General features: G+C 38.4%; 1 protein-coding gene across 1 annotated transcript in view; it reads right to left on the bottom strand.

Moving 5' to 3' along the window:
- Positions 1–18680, bottom strand: part of LOC148954868 (transcription cofactor vestigial-like protein 2) — a 70297-nt gene that overhangs the window by 15180 nt on the left and 36437 nt on the right. The gene's annotated exons all lie outside the window — the stretch shown is intronic.

Below are 18680 nucleotides of genomic sequence, written 5' to 3'. Positions count from 1 at the left end.
AGGGGAAAATGACCTTTTAAACGCTGTAAATGAGGAGCGACTTGGGCCAATAGTAGCCGAAACTCTAAGAAACAATAACATTTGATAACATATTTTGATAACGTTTTTTGATAACAAGTGAAACATCAAAAGAATCTCAAATTTCTGCTGATTTCAAATATTTGAAATTCATTAAGTTTAAGTTTTACTCATCGAAGCTTTTAGCCTTGAGAAAATTTTCATGGTTTTCGAAAAGGAGGGAAACACCCTCAGAAAATTTTGCGATATTAATAAAAACCTCGTCACCTGATTTATCATATCAGAGAACCCTACTGTTTTACTGTATCTACTAAAGTGTGATATTTTTTATTTCTGTCAGAAAAAAGATCACGGATGCATGTTTATTTTTTTTATTTTTTTTTTTTGGAGGTGATCGTATCGACTCAATGGTCTTAGAAGATTGGGAAAGGGCTCCTTTGAATGGAACTAAAAAGTTGTAGTGCTCCCTTTGAGTGATCGACTAGTCCCGCTCCCATGACTTTCCCGAAGGTATCCGAGAAAAATTTTGAGATAGCTAGATGATTCAATATAGTTGAAAGGTCGTATAACCTTGGTTCTTAGTACCGTCACTACAGTGCCTTCATGAGCTATATCAAACATATATTTATAGACTATAAAACCTAGGACAAAAGGAAACAAAAAATTCAGGTATTTCTCAATTACAAATTTAAGCATAAAAATGTTGTCTATGTAACTCACAGTAGACAGAATATAAAGTACCGAAAAAGGATATAGTCTCCATTAAAAACAAGTGACACAGATTTAAAACCACCAAAGATTCATACTCCGCCTTCGTATGTGTAGTATTCACTACTGTGCAGTATTCACGACTTCTGTAGTGAATACTACAAAGGCTGAGGATTTTGAAATAAACATCGGATGAAACGTTGAGGAAAAATTGAACTAAATCAAAACATACTCTAAAGGCGGATATTTAGGCGTATTAATATACTAAAAAAGTATATTTAGACTGCTGATAAAGGCGTTTCAGCAATATTTTTGGAACAGTTTACCGTATCAAGATGATTTCTCTAGTGCATCATGAGTCGGATATTAACCAGACCCAAAAGGCAAAATTGCACCTGTTACTACTGCTGTTATACTGCTTCTACAACTGTTATTCTTACTACTAAGACATCAATATTATCGCTACTACTACTTGTACTATTACCACTACTATTATGATACTAGTACTATTAAGGCTACGCGTATGAAGATGAAAATTTACAGAATATTAAGGATCAATTTTAACTAAATCAAAACACACTACATGCATGCAGATTATCAAATTGGCGTATCTTAAGAATGAATTTGGGTATTAAATTGGAACTTTCAGACAACGCTTGAAGGGAAGAAGATCAATTGACCAAAAGACAATATGTGCATGCTACCACTAACTTTACTACAACTGCTACTACTACTACTGATATCCAACTACTCCAACCACAACTTCAATTGAAACAACTTTTACGGCTACGGATATTAAGATGAAAAGGGAATTAAAAGAGGGTCGAAAGGGCACATCAGTAAAATTTTTGGAACGACTTAACATATCAAAGTGAAACTTCAGGGGTGTCATGAGGGTGATGCTCAACTGACGTAAGGGCAACATGTAAGGCTACTACTGTTATTAATACTGCTGCTATTTCTGTTACTACTACTACTAATACAACCCTACTACTGCTTCTACTTCTCCTATTACCACCGCTACTACTATGATACTATTACTGTTCAGGCTGAGTCCATGATTGTGAAAATTTGAGAGATTATTGAGGGGATTTTTGAACTGAATCAACATTGTCAGAATACCGCATCCGAATTGTCAGAGTACCGCATCTCAAGATTGAATTTGGATATTAAGTTGAAACTTTCAGAGAATACTTAAAGGAAAAGATCAATTGACGAAATGGCGATATGTGCACGCTACTACTAATGTTACTACCATTACAGCATTTACTACTGCTACTGCTATTACTACTTCAACGTACTATTTTATTGCATTTACATGTAAGGCTAGGAGCATTAGGATGAAAATTTCAAGAAGTATATGAATATACAGGTTATCAAAATGACATATCAGCAATGTCGTAGCAACAGCTTATGGTATTAAGTTGAAACTTCCAGGACTTGAAGGATGAGAGGGATGTTCAACTGATCTAAAGGAAGTACGCTAATACTTCTGTTGCTAGTAGTATTAGTGCTATTATTATTAATACCACCACTAATAATACTAATGCTAATACTACTACGGTGACTACTATTGCAACTATACCTAAGGGTACGATGGTGAATTACTACTACTGCGTCTATAACTGTTGCTAATACGCAATCGAAGGGTATTAGGTTGAAGCTTTCAAGGAATATTTAGGTTGATGTTGAACTAAATCAAAATGAACGCTGAGACTTAGAGTTTCAAAAAGGTGAGAAAGCAATATCTCAAGAACTGTTTACATTGCTAAGTTAGACCTTTAAGGGTAAGTTGCGATGAATTTTGAATTATCCAGAAGGCACAATGTGAATACTATTAATACAACTACTGCGGTTACTGTAACTAATGAGGCTAAAGGTATTAAGGTGAAACGTTTCGGGGAGTTTCAATTTAACGAAAAAAACTATATACATGCAGGTTTTCAAAAGGGCAAATAAACAATATGATAGGCAGCGCAGCCCTATAATAGCTAGCAATATCATCGAAACTTTTAAAGGAGCTAATTCGATTCGAAATTAAAAGTTCTGATGCCTTTTTAAGACCCAAAAGGGATTGGAGGGCAAGAAACACTCCTCCCAGGGTCATTCATTTTCCAAAAACAGCCAATAAACATTTTGAGCTTGCCATATTTGTCAGCATAATAGAACGGTCGAGTAGCTATGTCTCTAGGGATAAACTGTATGGCAACCCCCCACAGTTACGCGGCGTACATATTAATAATTAAAACTAAATGTTACTTTGAAGCTAAATCAAAAGCCACAGTGTCTATGGTTGTGAATAAGACATCTTAGCAATATCTAGAGGACGACTGAGGATATTAAGTTGTTCAGGTAGGCATTGCCCCCCTAGCTACGCCCGTTAATGTACTTACTAAATCATATTCTCTTGGGTCCATTAATTTTGAAAAAAAAACACAAATCCATATGAAAACTAATGACTTCTAGCTTAATGTAATAGGCCCTGAATAGACACTTATTGTTTTTTTTTATTCTTTTTAAGTTCTGCATTGACTATAATTTCATTTTTTGATAAAATACTTCTATAATAAAAATTGAGAATATATAAGAAAAGCCAAAAACATATGAAATTTTAAATTTTCAAAATTATCTCAGCTACAAAAAAAAGTTAAATTTGTTTACTTAATTTTGTTAAAAATCTATAAGTATAACAATACATTTAAGTGAAGAACCAGGAGAAAAGGTTTTACAAAATTGAATAATTCTTGGAGTTATTCTGATTGTTAAGTCGTTGAAGAGGCTTAGTTAGCCAACTCTAACAAATATTAATCTTAATCATTTTCTTAACGGAAGAGGTCAGATCACTGTTGCCACCACGGATTTTCAAAACTTGTACTTGAGACCACCATTAGAGCGTTTTCAGGTCTTCGTATTACATAAGAAACAAGGTTTTTTCAATAAAATTAAGGAGCAATATTTAAAAAAATATTACGTTTGTGGTGGATTGACCCTCCTCAATATCTCGCTCTTTACGGTAGAATTGGGTTTTTGCCTGACATTCCAGGCAATCTAAAAGTCCCGTGTCAATTTTAAATTCTTGGTCAACCTACCTGAGATTCTAGGTGGGCGTGCCTTTCCAAAAGCTAACACACAAGTATTTGTCCCATACGAGAGTCATACTTACTCCCGCCATTTAACCAAATACTTGGAATACTATAGGTCTCACCCTTTGCCTGTGAGTCCAGGGGACTTTTTGGTAACCTATCTATCTTATGACACGGTATTTTACCTTTAGACTGCAAGTGGCCAAGCCTATTAGGCTCTGGTCACTTGTTTGCCTGTGAGTCCAAGCAAATTCAGTCCCCCCTTTTGCATACAAGTCTAATGGACATTGTCCATCGCGCGTCAACCATAAATCAATCCGATTTTTCATCCCTTAGTTCTATGACTATCTACCTTAGTTAAGTCCTAGGAATGATTTATGGACGGATGGATGATAGACTTATCCATCAAAAAGTGAAATGATATCATTTTTATGCAATCTCAGAAAGAGCTTATGTCAGATTTGTCTCTCACTCATTCGGACTATCTTTCTTGGATTTTTCTAAAATTAATCACAAAAACTTTTTGTACAAAATAAGTTTTTCAAAAGAAAGTAAAGAACTCCATTAAACCAAAATGAAAAAAAAATAGAATCAAATAATCTACTAAGCATACAACTACCACAAATCAGTATTAATATATAAATAAAACCCAAAACAAACAGATATTAAAATAAGTCAAACTCAAAACGAGCATAAATTAATAGGAGTAAGCTTCTAAACCCAATGCTTTCTAAAAGCCAGAATATAATTTGTACTTTACCGAAAAAAATTCAAATGAATTTACTCAAAAAATGTGCAGTGTCATTTTAATATATATAATGCTGATATTTATTCCTTAAAACCCTAATTATTTTTATTTCTTAAAGTTTTAAAAGTGGAAACATTTACAAGAATGTTTTCAGTTAAGTACAAATTATATTCTAGCTTTTAGAAAGCATAGGGTTTGGAATCCTGCTCAGATTAATTTCTGCTCGTTTTGAGTTTGAATTATTTTAATTTCTGTTTGTTTTGGGTTTCATTTATTTATTGATACTGATTTGTGGTAGTTGTATGCTTGGTAGATTATTTGATTCTATTTTTTCGTTTTTGGTTTAATTGAGTTCTTTACTTTTTTTTGAAAAACATTTTTGTGCAAAAAGATTTTTTTATTTAATTTCTGTTCCTTTTATGTTGATAAAGTCTTTTTCAGGGAGAAAGAATGTGCCTCTTCTGAAGTTAAACAACCACCCCTTACATAAGAACCTCTAGTGCCCCCTGGGCATAACTTACAACCCTTGCCCCTAATCTCTGGGGTTTGTTTGAATCCAAAAGCCTTGTTACATTATACGTATTTAGACTATGTTGAATAGAATGGCTATCTAAAAACTTCTATTAGAAGCATTTCGCAACAACACGACGTGTGTGTAAAGTGGAGGGGGTAGCTGCCCTCTAATCACTTTGACTCTTAAAAAGAGCACTAAAACGTCTGATTACCAATTCAATGAGTCCCCTCCGAAGTTTATATGACCACACTTTCTATAAAAGCACTATATATCTCGAGGGCATAACCTACAACCCTTGGGCTTAGGGCAGGGGAGATTTTTATCCTCAAAAACATAATTTCCAGACCTTTCTGATGGGCTGAACAAAATGGCTATATCAAAATTTGCTCTCTGATCACGTTTGACTAAAAAAAAAGGCACTAGTCTCTCAACTTCAAGACGAATGGGCTATTTCTCAAGCTGCTATAATCAAACTTTTTATAAGAACCTTATATGCCCCAAGGGCAAAACTTGCAATCCTTGTCATGACGGCTGTGGGGAGGGGGTTGTCATCCTCATAGACATAATTTCCAGACCTTTCAACTACGTTAAACAAAATGTCCATATCAAAATGATCGTCGGAATTGTTTAGGGAAATGTTGGGCGTGGGGGGGGGGCGATTCTCCCTCCGATTACTTTCGACTATTAAAAAGGGCAATAGTCCTATCAATTTCCAATCGAAAGAAGCCTTTTTGAAGTCTTTACGACAACACTTTCTGTAAGAACATTATATGCCCCCAGGGTAAAACTTACAACCTTAGCCTTGAGGACTGTGAGGGGGTTATCATACTCAAAAACATAATTTCCGGACCCTTCAACTACGTCCAACAAAATGGCTTTATCAAAATGTTGATCGGAAGTGTTTGGGGCGTGGGGGACATTCACCCTCCCATGACTTTTGACTTTTAATACGGGCACTAGCCCTCTCAATTCACAATTGAATTAGTCTTTTTTGAAGTTTCTACGACAACGCTGACAAAGACCTAATTTCCAGAACTTTCAACTACGTTGAACAAAATGGCTATCTAAATGTTTTCTTGAATGTGTTTGGGGAAAAGCTCGGCGTAAGAGGGGGGTTAGTTGCCCTCCAATCATTTTTGACTATTAAAAAAGGCACTAGCTCTTTGAATTTCCAATCGAATGAGCCCTTTTACAAGTTTCTACGACAAAGCTTTCCATAAAAACCTCATATACCCTCAGAGCATAACTCACAGCCCCTACATTGAGGGCTGTGGGGGGAGTGTCATTGGGGAAATATTGGGCGCGAGAGGGCCGTTAGTTACCTTCCAATCACTTTCGACCATTAAAAAGGTTCGAACACTGGAATGTTTTATTTTAGTTATGCTGACTGTAACGTGTTTTATTTAAATTATATTAAAAACATAAACGTACCCAAAATAGCCGTGAGAGGGGGGTTAGTTGGCCTCCAATCACTTTCGACTATTAAAAAGAGCACTAGCCATTTCAATTTCCAATCGAATGAGCCCTTTCTGAAGTTTCTACGACCACGCTTTCTATGAAAACCTTATATGTCCCCAGGATAAAACTTAGAACCCTTGCACTGAAGGCTGAGGGGGGGGATCATCCCTAAGGACCTAATTTCCAAAAACTTTCATCTACGTTGAACTAATTGGCTATCTAAAAATTTTGACTGGATGTGTTTGCTGAAAAACCCTTGCCCTTAGGGCTGTTGGGGGGGGGGGGGGGGTTGTAATTCTCAAATACCTAATTTCCAGGACTTTCTACTATGTTGAACAAAATGACTAACTCAAAATTTTGATTGGATGCGTTTGGGGAAAAGGTGAGCGTGAGAGAGGGGGTTAGTTGCTCTTTTATCACTTTCGACTATTAAAAAGGGCAGTAGCCCTTTCAATCTCCAATCGAATGGGCCCTTTTTAAAGTTTCTATCACAAAGCTTTCTATAAAAAACCTTAAATGCAACCTGGGCATAACTTACAACCCTTGCTCTGGGGGCTTTGGAGGGAGTGTCCTCTTCAAAAACATAATTTCTATCTGGAAATCAACTACGTTGAACAAAAAGGCTATATCAAAATTTTGATTGGAAATGTTTGGGGAAATAGTGGGCGTGGAACGGGTGTTAGTTGCCTTCCAATCACTTTCGACTATTAAAAAGGGCACTAGTCATTCTAATTTTCAATCGAATGAGCCCTTTTCGAAGTTTCTATGACAACTCTTTCGATACCAATTGCCCTGGTCTGGAAAAAAAAAAATATATTGTGCCAACACCGTTCTTTACTTAGGCAGCGCTACTGCGCTGCCTATAATTAAACCATGACTTGTTTCCCACAACTACTTGATTTTAATTAAACTTGCCCCCCTCCCTGGAATAGGGGCAAGCGTTTTAAGTTGTGCCCCGGGGGAAAGCAAGGTTTTTATGTAAGGGGAGGTCGTATAAACTTCAGAGGTGGCGTATTTGATTGGAAATTGAAAGTTCTTATTACTTTTTTATGAGTGAAAAGGGATATTAGGATATCTAACCTCCCCCTCCCCCAACACAAACACACACATACACAAACCGTTTCTTCCGTAGATGCATCTGATTACAATTTTGAGATTGTCAATTTGTTTGAAGCAGTCCGACGATCAGATAACAAAAACTTCAGGTCAACATACCCTCCCCCACCAGAGCCCGGGGGAATTGTTGTAATTTATACCCTGGGGACACAAAAAATTTTTATGGAAGAATTGGTCATATAATCCTCGAAGAAGACTCAAATGATTAGAAGTTGAAAGTTCTAATTCCCTTTTAAAAGTCAAAAGTGATCCGATGGGAACTACCCCCCCCCTCCCTCCCCCGCCAACTCTCTTTTCCCCAGATGCGTTTTGTTGAACTTTTTATGTGACCATTTTGTTCAAAATAGACCAAAAGTCATATAAAAAAGACTAAAGGGATAACCCAGCCCGCCAAAACCTTGGGGCAAGTCTTGTAAATTTAGCCCAGGGGGCATATAAGGCTTTTATACGAGGGCAATTCAGAAACTAACCTCCGATTGGTCACAGTGCATGTAGTGGGGGGAGTAGCGCGCCATCTGTGCATTCACGCGCTCAGCAGGTCAGTCGGCATCAAGCCGTAGTCGAGTGAACATCGTTCCCGTGCTAGTTTAGTTATTGTGGTAGTTTGAAATGTGTGCTGCAATAGAAAATCCCGCCAAATGTGAAGTGCGTGCTGTTATAAGGTTTTTTACAGCCAAAGGATACTCTGCAGCAGCTATTCATCGTGAGCTTTGTGCCGTGTACGGACCAAAAGTTATGAGTGAAGGAGTTGTCCGTGAATGGGTACGTTTATTTAAAAGTGGACGAGAAAACGTTCATGATGAAGAGAGGAGTGGTAAACAATCCTTGGTGACTGACGAATTCGTTCAGACAGTTGATGCAAAAGTTCGTGAAAATCGACGTTTCACAATGGCGGAGTTGTCTACTGATTTTCCACATATTTCTAAGACTCTTTTGTACGAGATAGTGACAGCAAGATTGGGTTACCGTAAGTTCTGTGCACGATGGGTGCCCAAAATTCTTACCAACCACCACAAAACTCAAAGAATGGCCTCTGCATTAGACTTTCTGTCACGTTATGAGGATAAAGGAGAACCATTTTTAAAAAGAATCGTGACCGGTGACGAAACCTGGATTAAGTACGTGAACCCTGAGACAAAAGAACAGTCAAAGATGTGGGCACATTCAGATTCGCCTACCAAACCAAAAAAGCCCGGCAAGATTTTTCTGCCAGAAAACTGATGGCAACGGTGTTTTGGGATGCCAACGGGGTGTTGTTGGTTTAATTCATGGAACGTGGGACGACCATTAATCAAGACGTGTACTGTGAAACACTAAAAACATTACGACGGGCTATATAGAACAAACGCCGTGGTATGCTGACTTCTGGTATCGTTTTTTTCCACGCCACGCCCGTTCCTTCGGTACTACCATACCGAAGGAATGGTAGTATAAACTTTGAAGGAGGCTCATTTGATTGTAAATAAAAATTTCTAAAGCTCTTTTAAAGAGTAAAAAGTGATTGGAAGGCAACTAGTTCCCCACCCAGAGCCCCATTTTTGACCAAATACATCTTATCAAAATTTTGAGATAGCCATTTTTTTCAAAATAGTTTAAACATCAAATAAAAAACTCAGGGGTCATTACAACCCCCCAGAGTCCAGGGGAAGTGCTGTAAGCTATGGCCCGGGGACAGATAAGGTTTTATGTGAGTGTTGGTCGTAGGAACATCAAAATGGCTCATTTGATTGGAAATTGAAATTTTTATTTACCTTTTTAAGAGTAATCAAAAGTGATCGGCGGGCATATACCCCCACGCTCCACTATATTTTCCCCAAATGCATCCGATAAAAGATTTGAGATAGCCATTTTGTTTGAAATGGCCCAACGATCAGATGACAAAACTTTGGGGTCGACATACCCCCCCCCCGCACAAAAATCACAAACAAAACACTAAGGGGGAAGGGTTTTACCTTATACTCCGGGGATATATAAGGTTTTTATGGAAAAGTTGGTTGTATAAACTTCGGAGGGGACTCAAATGATTAGAAATTGAAAATTCTAGTTCCCTTTTTTAAAGTCAAAAGAGATCCGATGACAGCTAGCCTCTCCCCACCAACCCCAATGGCATGAGACTCCAATTTCTTTTCCCGGAGGCACTTCATATGTAAGGGTTGGTCGCAAAACTTCGGAGGGGGCCCATTCGATTAGAAATTGGAAGTCATAGTGCCCTTTTTAGGAGTCAAAAATGACCGAAGGGCAAATAGCCCCACGCCTTTTTTCCCCAAGTACATCCGATAGAAATTTTAATCTTAGTTCAAAGATTAGATAACAAAAACCCTAGGGCGGGCACAACTCTCAAGAGCCAAGGGGCAGGCGTTGTAAGTTATGCCCAGGGGGCATATATCGTTTGTACGGAAGGGATGCTCGTATAAACTTCCAAAGAGGTTCATTTGATTGGAAATCGAAAGTTCTAGTTCTCTTTTTAAGAGTCAAAAGAGATCAGAGGTCAACTATCCCCCCACCCACGCCTTTTTTTCAAACCCATCCAATAAAAATTTTAAGATAGCCATTTTATTGAAAATGTTCAAATATCTGGTTACAAAACTCCAGGGTCGACACAACGCTCCAGATCCCAGTGGCAAGTGTAAGTTACGCCCCGGGGGTATATCAGGTTTTTATGTAAGGGGTGGTCATATAAAGTTCAGAGATAGCTCAATTGATTGGAAATTGAAAGTTCCAGTTAACTTTTTAAGAGTCAAAACTGATCGTAGGGCATCTACCCCCCCCCCCCTATACTCTCTTTTCCTTAAATACATATGATGGATTTGAGATAGCCATTTCATTTGAAATAGTCTAACGATCAACAAATTAAAACTTCGGGGTCATTACCCCCCACCCCAACAGCCTGGGGAAAGGGTTGTAAATAATACCCGGAGGCATAAAGTTTTATAGAAGAGATGGTCGTATAAACTTCGGAGCGAAATAAAATGATTAGAAATTCGAAGTTCTAGTTCCCTTTCTAAGAGTCAAAAGTGATCCGATGGCAACCAGCTCCCCCCCCCCTACCCAACTGTATTTTCCCCAAATGCGTCCGATCGAAGTTTTATATATCCATCTTCAAAATTAACCAAAAAAAATATAGCAAAAACTCCAGGTTAACACAGTCCCCCCCCAGAATCTTGGGGCAAGTGTTTGTAAGTCATGCTCCTGGGTATCTAAGGTTCTTATGGAAGGGATGGTAGTTCAAACTTCAGAAGGAGATTATTCGATTGTAACTCGGAATTTCTGGTGCCCTTTTTAAAAGTCAAAAGTTACCGGGGGGGCAAATAGCACCCCAAGGCCCTCTTTCTCCAAATGCATACGATCAAAATTTTGAGACAGTAATTTTTAAAAATAGTTTAAAGATAAAATACCAAAACTCCAGGTTTGACACAATCCCCCAGAGCCAGTGGGCGAGTGGTGTAATTTATGAACCGGGGGCATATGAGCTTTTCATGTAATGGGTGGTCGTCTAAACTTCAGAGATGGCTCATTTTATTGGAACTTGAAAGTTCTAGTTGCCTTTTGAAGAGTCAAAGGGAATCTAACCCCCCCCCCTAGCACACACCCTCTTTTCCCGAAACGTGTTCAATTGAAATTTTGAGGTAACCTTATCTATAAATTGTCCAACAATCAGATAACAAATACTTCGGGGTTAACACACCTCCCCCCCACCAGAGCCCAGGGGTAAGGGTTGTAAATTATGCCGGGAGGTATGTAAGGTTTTTATGGAAGAGGTAAACTTGAGAGGGGACTAAAATGACTAGAAACTAAAGTTCTAGTTCTCTTTTGAGTCAAAAGTAATCTAATGGCACCCCCCCCCCCCAAAAAAAAAAAACAGCCATGTTTTCCTCAAATACGTCCGATTAAATTTTTGAGATGTTCATTTTTTCCAAAATAGACCAAAGATCATATAATAAAACACCGGGGTTTACACAGCCCCCCCAAACCCGGGGGCGATTGCTGTAAATTATGCCCCAGGGACATATAAGGTAATGGAAATTGAAAATTCTAGTTCCATTTTTAAGAGTCAAAAGAGACCGGAAGGCAACTAGCCCTCCTGCCTCCTTTACTCCAAAGCCATCCGAGCGGATTTTTGAGATTGCCATTTCGTTAAAATAGGTCAAACGATCGGATAACAAAAACTTCACGGCGACATAATTCCTAGAGCCCTGGGGAAAGTGTTATATGCGATGTTCGGGGCGCATATAAGGTTTATATACGAGGGTTTTGAAAATAGTTCAGAGATTAGATAAACCAAATCCCATTCCCCACTCAAAAAATTTATCAACGATATTTTATTCCAAAATTTAAGCAAGCTGGCCTTCTCCGCATGGTCCGACCCAGTCCTCCCCCCAAAAAAAATAACTTGTTAACAACATTTTATTCCAAAAATTATGGCAACTCACTCATGGCCTCCCATGGATCACCACCCCCCGCCCCCCCCCCCAAAAAAAAACAACAACAACTTATTAAAAATATTTTATTCCAAACTTATGGAAGCTGAACCCTGGTCCTCCATCGACCGATTCCCCTCCCCCCCCCAAAACCAAATATGAATGATAAATCAAGATAGCTGACCCCTGGAGCTCTCTCCAAGTCCCCCCCCCCGCCCAAAAAAATATTTTAACAACATTTTATTCCAACAATCATAGAAATTCAGTTTAATTTTATTACTTCTTTCCAAACTGTTCAAGACACCCATATTCTTCACTGCAAACAAGAGTTTGGCTATTGACTGTTTCCCTAACGATAAAAGCATAAGGCCTACTGCGTATTTGGCGCTTTAATAAAACGAATTATATTACAAATATTCTCTTTTGTACTTATTACAACATTGAAAATAAAATGAAAAATGCAGTGAAACCAGATAAGGATTTACCAATAGGCCCACTAGGCCCTACGGCTTTTACTATTCCCGAAGTTTTGAGGATTTCCCCAAAAATCTTGCAAAAACGGAGCGGCAAAACACCTGGGCCTAGAAGTGTCAAAGCTTTAAGTCTGGCCGTGAGAGAAACAAAATTTTGAGCTGGTGAGCTTTCATCAGTTAATATTATTATATACCAAATATTCAGTTTAATTTAATTAGTTCTTGCTAAGACTGTTAATTTATTTTGGAATAAAAAATATTTTGAAATAAGGAATTTTGAAAACTTGAAACTTTGGTGAAAAACAGAGATTAATTTAAAAAAAACCTTCCGAAAAAGAAATTTTATAAAGAAAAACAAACGCCATATTAAACTTTAGATCGGAAGAAATAGAAACCAACAATAACTCAAAACGACCAGAAATTGCTATCAGAGACAACGCTGTAGCGTTGCCTATAGTAAAGGCCATACGGCTCCAATATTTTATTATTTATTTTTTTTTTCCAGAGGCACTTCGTATGGAGGGGTTGTCGTAAAAACTTCAAAGGGGGCTCATTCGATTGGAAATCGAGAATTCTAGTGCCCTTTTTAATAGTCGAAAATGATTGGAGGGCAACTAGCCCCCCCCCCACGCCCATCATTCCCCCAAACACATCCAATCAAAATTATGAGATAGCCATTTTGTTCAGCGTAGTTGATTTTCAGTTATAAAATACATTTTTGGAAGGAAACTCCCCCACAACTCTCAGGGCAAGGGTTTTAAGTTATGCCCTGGGCACATATATGGTTTTTATAGAAGGCGTTGTCGTAGAAACTTCAAAACAGGCTCACTCAATTGGAAATTAAAAGGGCTGGTGCCCTTTTTAATGGTCGAAAGTGATTGGAGGGCAACTAGCCCCGCCCCCCCCACGCCCATCATTTCCCCAAACACATAAAATGAAAATTTTGAGATAGCCATTTTGCTCAGCGTAGTTGATTTCCAGATAGAAAATATATTTTTGAGGAGGACACTCCCCCACAACCCTCAAAAGAGGCTCATTCGATTAGAAATTCAAAGGGCTAGTGCCCTTTTTAATAGTCGTAAATGATCGGAGGGCAACCCCCCCCCCCCCACACGCCTATCATTCCCCCAAACACATCCTTACAAAATTTTGAGATAGCCATTTTGTTCAGCTTAGTTGATTTCCAGATAGAAAATATATTTTTGAGGAGGAAACTCCCCCACAACCCTTAGGGCAACGGTTTTAAGTTATGCCCTGGGGACATATAAGGTTTTTATAGAAGGCGTTGTCGTAGAAAGTTCAAAAAAAGTCTCATTCGATTAGAAATTCAAAGGGCTAGTGCCCTTTTTAATAGTCGAATGTGATTGGAGGGCAACTAGCCCCCCCCCAACACTCCTTATTCCCCAAAACATATCCACTCAAAATTTTGAGATAGCCATTTTGTTCAGCTTAGTTGATTTCAAGATACAAAATATATTTTTTAGGAGGCAACTCCCCCACTACCCTCAGGGCAACGGTTTTAAGTTATGCCCTGTGGACATTTATGCCCTGTGGACGTTTTTATAGAAGGCGTTGTCGTAGAAAGTTCAAAAAAAGTCTCATTCGATTAGAAATTCAAAGGGCTAGTGCGCTTTCTAATAGTCGAAAATGATTGGAGGGTAACTAGGCCCCCCCCCACGCCCATCATTCCCCCAAACACATCCAATCAAAATTTTGAGATTGCCATATTGTTCAGCGTAGTTGATTTCCAGATAGAAAGTTTGTTTTTGAGGAGGACACTCCCCTACAACCCTTAGGGCAAGGGTTTTAAGTTATGCCCTGGGGGCATATAAGGTTTTTATAGAAGGCGTTGATGTAGAAACTTCAAAAAAGGCTCATGCGATTGATACTTCAAAGGGCTATTGCCCTTTTTAATAGTCGAAAGTGATTGGAGGGCAACTAGAGCCCCCCCCCCCCGCCCATCACTCCCCCAAACACATCCAATCAAAATTTTGAGATAGCTATTTTGTTCAGCGTAGTTGATTTCCAGATAGAAAATATTTTTTTGAGGAGGACACTCCCCTAAACCCTTACGGCAAGGGTTTTAAGTTATGCCTTTGGGGCATATAAGGTTTTTATAGAACGCTTTGTCGTAGAAACTTCAAAAAAGGCTCACTCGATTGGAAATTCAAAGGGCTAGTGCCCTTTTTAATAGTCAAAAGTGATTGGTGGGTAACTAGCTCCCCCCCGCCCATAATTCCCCCAAACACAACCAATCAAAATCTTGAGATAGCTATTTTGTTTAGCGTAGTTGATTTTCAGATAGAAAATATTTTTTGAGGAGGACACTCCCCCACAACCCTCAAGGCAAGGGTTTTAAGTTATACCCAAGGGGCATATAAGGTTTTTATAGAAGGCGGTGTCATAGAAACTTCAGAGAGGGCTCATTCGATTGGAAATTTAAATGGCTAGTTCCCTTTTTAATAGTCGAAAGTGATTCTAAGGCAACTGACATCCCTTCGACGCCAACCGTTTCCCCAAACACATCCAATCAAAATTTTGATGTAGCCTTTTTGTTCAACGTAGTTGTAATTTCTGGAAATTATATGTTTGAGCAGGACATTCCCCCATAATCTTCAGGGGCAAGGGTTATAAGTTATGCCCTGGGGGCATATATGATTCTTATGGAAGGTATGCTCGTATAAACTTCAGAGAGCCCTCATTTGATTGGAAATTGAAAGTTCTAGTTCACTTTGTAAGCGTCAAAAGATATTGGACGGTAACCAGCTTCCGCCCCCAAATGCATCCAATAAAAATTTTAAGATAGCTATTTTGTTAAAAATAGTTCAAAGATCATATAACAAAAATTCCGGTGTCGACACAACCCACCAAGGCCCGGGGGCAGGCGTTGTAAGTTATGCCCTGGGGCATATATGGGTCTTACGGACGGGATACTCGTATTAACTTCAAAGAGGGGTCATTTGATTGGAAAGTTCTAGTTCACTTTTTAAGAGTCAAAAGAGATTGGAGGACACCTAGCGCCCCCCCTTCCATGCCCTTATTTCCTAAACCCCATCCGATAAGAACTTTGAGATAGTTTTTTTTAATAGTTCAAAGACCATATAACGAAAACTCAGGGGCAAACACAGCCCCCCCGGGCCCGAGGGCAGGTGTTGTAAGTTATGCCCTGGAAGGCCTAACTTACGGATGCTCGTAAAAAAATCAGAGATGGCTCATTTGATTGGAAATTAAAAGTTCTAGTTAAGTTTTTTCAAATCAAAAGAGATTGGAGGGCAACTAGGCCCTCCTCCACACCCCCTTTTCCCCAAATGCATCCAATAAAAATTTTGAGTTAGCTATTAAGTTAAAAATTTCTCAAAAGTCAGATAACAAAAACTCAGGTGTCGTCACAACCCAGGAGGGCCCGGGGGCAGGCGTTGTAAGTCATGCCCTGAGGCATATATTGTTCGTATTAAAGGGATTCTCGTATAAACTTCAAAGAGGGCTCATTTGATTGGATATTGAAAGTTCAAACTCACTTTTTAATAGTCAAAAGAGATCTGAGGGAAGCTAGCCCCCCTCCCCTTCCATGCCTTCTTTTTCAAAACCCATCTGATGAAAATTTTGAGATAGACACCTTGTTAAAAAAAATAGTTCAAAGGTCGGATAAGAAAAACTCCGGTGTCAATACAACTCTCCAGGACACAGGGGAAGGCGTTCTAAGTTATGCCCTAAGTGCAAGTATGGTTCTTATGAAAGGGAGGCTCGTATGAACTTAATAGAGGGCTCAGTTCACTTCTAGTTCTAGTTAACTTTTTAAGAGTCAAGAGAGTTAAACTAGCCCCCCCACGGTCATTTTTCCCCAAACCCGTCCGCTACAAATTTTGAGATATCCAGTTTTTTGGAAATTGTTCAAAAATTAGATAACAAAATTACCCCCCCCCCCAGAGCCCGGGGGATAGATGTTGTAAGTGTTGTCCTGGGGGCCTATATGGTTCTTATGAAGGGACGCTGATATAAACTTCAGAGGGGGCTCATTTGATTGTAAATTGAAAGTTCTAGTTCAAATTTTAAGAGCCAAAAGATATCCGAGGTCAACTAGCCCCCCCCCCTACACACACCCTTTTCCCCCAGGCCCATCCGAAATTTTTTTATAATAGCCATTTAATTAAAAATAGTTCAAAGGTCAGATAAGAAAAATTCTTTTGTCGACGGAACCCGTCAGAGCCCAAAGGCAGGCGTTATGAGTAATGCTCTAGGGGCATATATAGTTCTTATGGAAGGGGTGCTCGTATAAACTTCGGAGAGGGCTCATTTGATTTGAAATTGAAAGTTCTTGTTCACTTTTTAATAGTCAAAAGAGATCGGAGGGCAACTAGCCCCCCCCCCTCATCCACGCCGTAAATGCATCAGGTAAAAATTTTGTTAAAAATAGTTCAAAGTTCTGATAATAAAAAACTCCTGTGTCGACACGCCCCCAGGGCCCGGGGGTAGGTGTTGTAAGTTATGCCCTGGGGTCATATATGGTTGTTATGGAAAGGATGCTCATGCAAAATTCCTAGACGGCTCATTTGATTGGAAATTGATAGTTGTTATTCATTTTTAAGAATCAAAAAATATTGGAGGGCAGCTAGCCTCCCCCCACACTTCATTTATTTTTTTCCCAGAGGCACTTCATATAGAAGGGCTCGTCGTATAAACTTCAAAGGGGGCTCATTGGATTAGAAATCGAGAGTTCTAGTGCCCTTTTTAAGAGTCAAAAGTGATCAAAGGGCAATTGCCCCCCAAGCCCTTTTTGCCCAAATATATCTGATAAAAAATTTGAGGTAGCCACTTTGTTAAATATAGTTCAAAGATCATATAACAAAAACTCCTTTACGTATGGTCATTTCGTTAAAATCAGTTCAAAGTTCAGATAAGAAAAACTCCTGTTTCCACAACCCCCCCCCCAGGGTGGGGGTAGACGTTTTAAGTATTGCTCCGGGGGCATATATGGTTCTTAGGAACGGGAAGCTCGTATAAGCTTCAGAGAGGGTTCATTATAATGGAAATTGAAAGATGTAGTTCATTTTGTCAGGGTGAAAAGAGATCGGAGGGCAAATAGCCCTTCCCGGCCACCAAACCTTTGGGTATATTGGATGAAGAAATCCATCTGATAAAAATTTCAGGTGATCATTTTATTAAAAATATTTCAACTATCAGATACTAAAACTCCAGGGTCGACACAACCCCCCAGGGCCCAGGGACAGGTGTTGTAAGTTATACTCTGGGGATATATATGGTTCTTGTAGAAGTGATACTCGTATAAACTTCAGAGAGGGCTCATTTGATTGAGAATAGAAAGTTCTAGTTCACTTTTAAAGATTTAAAAGAAACTGAAGCGTAATCTAGTCTCCCCAAACCCTTTTTCCCAAAACCCATCCGATAAAAATTTTGAGATAGCAATTTTGTTAAAAATACTTCAAACATCAAATAGTAAAAACTCCGAGGTTGACACAAACCCATTTTTCCACTTTGATATTGTTACTTTGATATCAGTTTTGATACTTTGGCGAATATTTTTAATGATTTTTTTGAAAGTTTGATATTGAAATAAGGAATATTTAAAAACTTGAAATTTTTTGCAATCAAAAACGAACAAAAATTAATTAAAAAAAACTTTCCGAAAAATAAGTTTTTCAAAGAAAAGTAAAGGCCATTTTAAACTTAAGCTTAGCAGATACATATACCTTTTAAAATTCAAACTCAAAAAGACCAGAAATTACTATTAAAGAGTAAATGAAACCTAAAACGAACAGAAATTAAATAAACAATAATGGCTAAAACACAACAAGTAATAATATAAAAGAATAAATAAATATTAAAGCGAGTAATGTTTAGATTGGATATGAATATCAAGCTTAAAACGAAAATAAATATTTTCCCATTGAAGCATAAATGAAACTTAAAACGACCAGAAATTAAATAAACAATCAATGCAAACAAACATACAATAGATATTAATGTAAATTAATAAATAAATCTTAAAACGAATGAAAGTTAAATTGAATATGCAAATCAAGCTTGAAACGAATAAAAATCACCACAAAAAAGAGTTTGGGTATGACCACCTTCTCTCACTCTAAAAGTCTAAAACCTACTTGTCATTGGCGCTTTACTGGAAAC

This window comes from Artemia sp. Qi Xiang Cuo, chromosome 2 (genome assembly GCF_049724085.1).
Source record: "Artemia sp. Qi Xiang Cuo chromosome 2, ASM4972408v1, whole genome shotgun sequence".
In the NCBI taxonomy this organism is placed as follows: domain Eukaryota; kingdom Metazoa; phylum Arthropoda; class Branchiopoda; order Anostraca; family Artemiidae; genus Artemia; species Artemia sp. Qi Xiang Cuo.
This window is presented reverse-complemented; position numbering and strand designations above follow the sequence as displayed.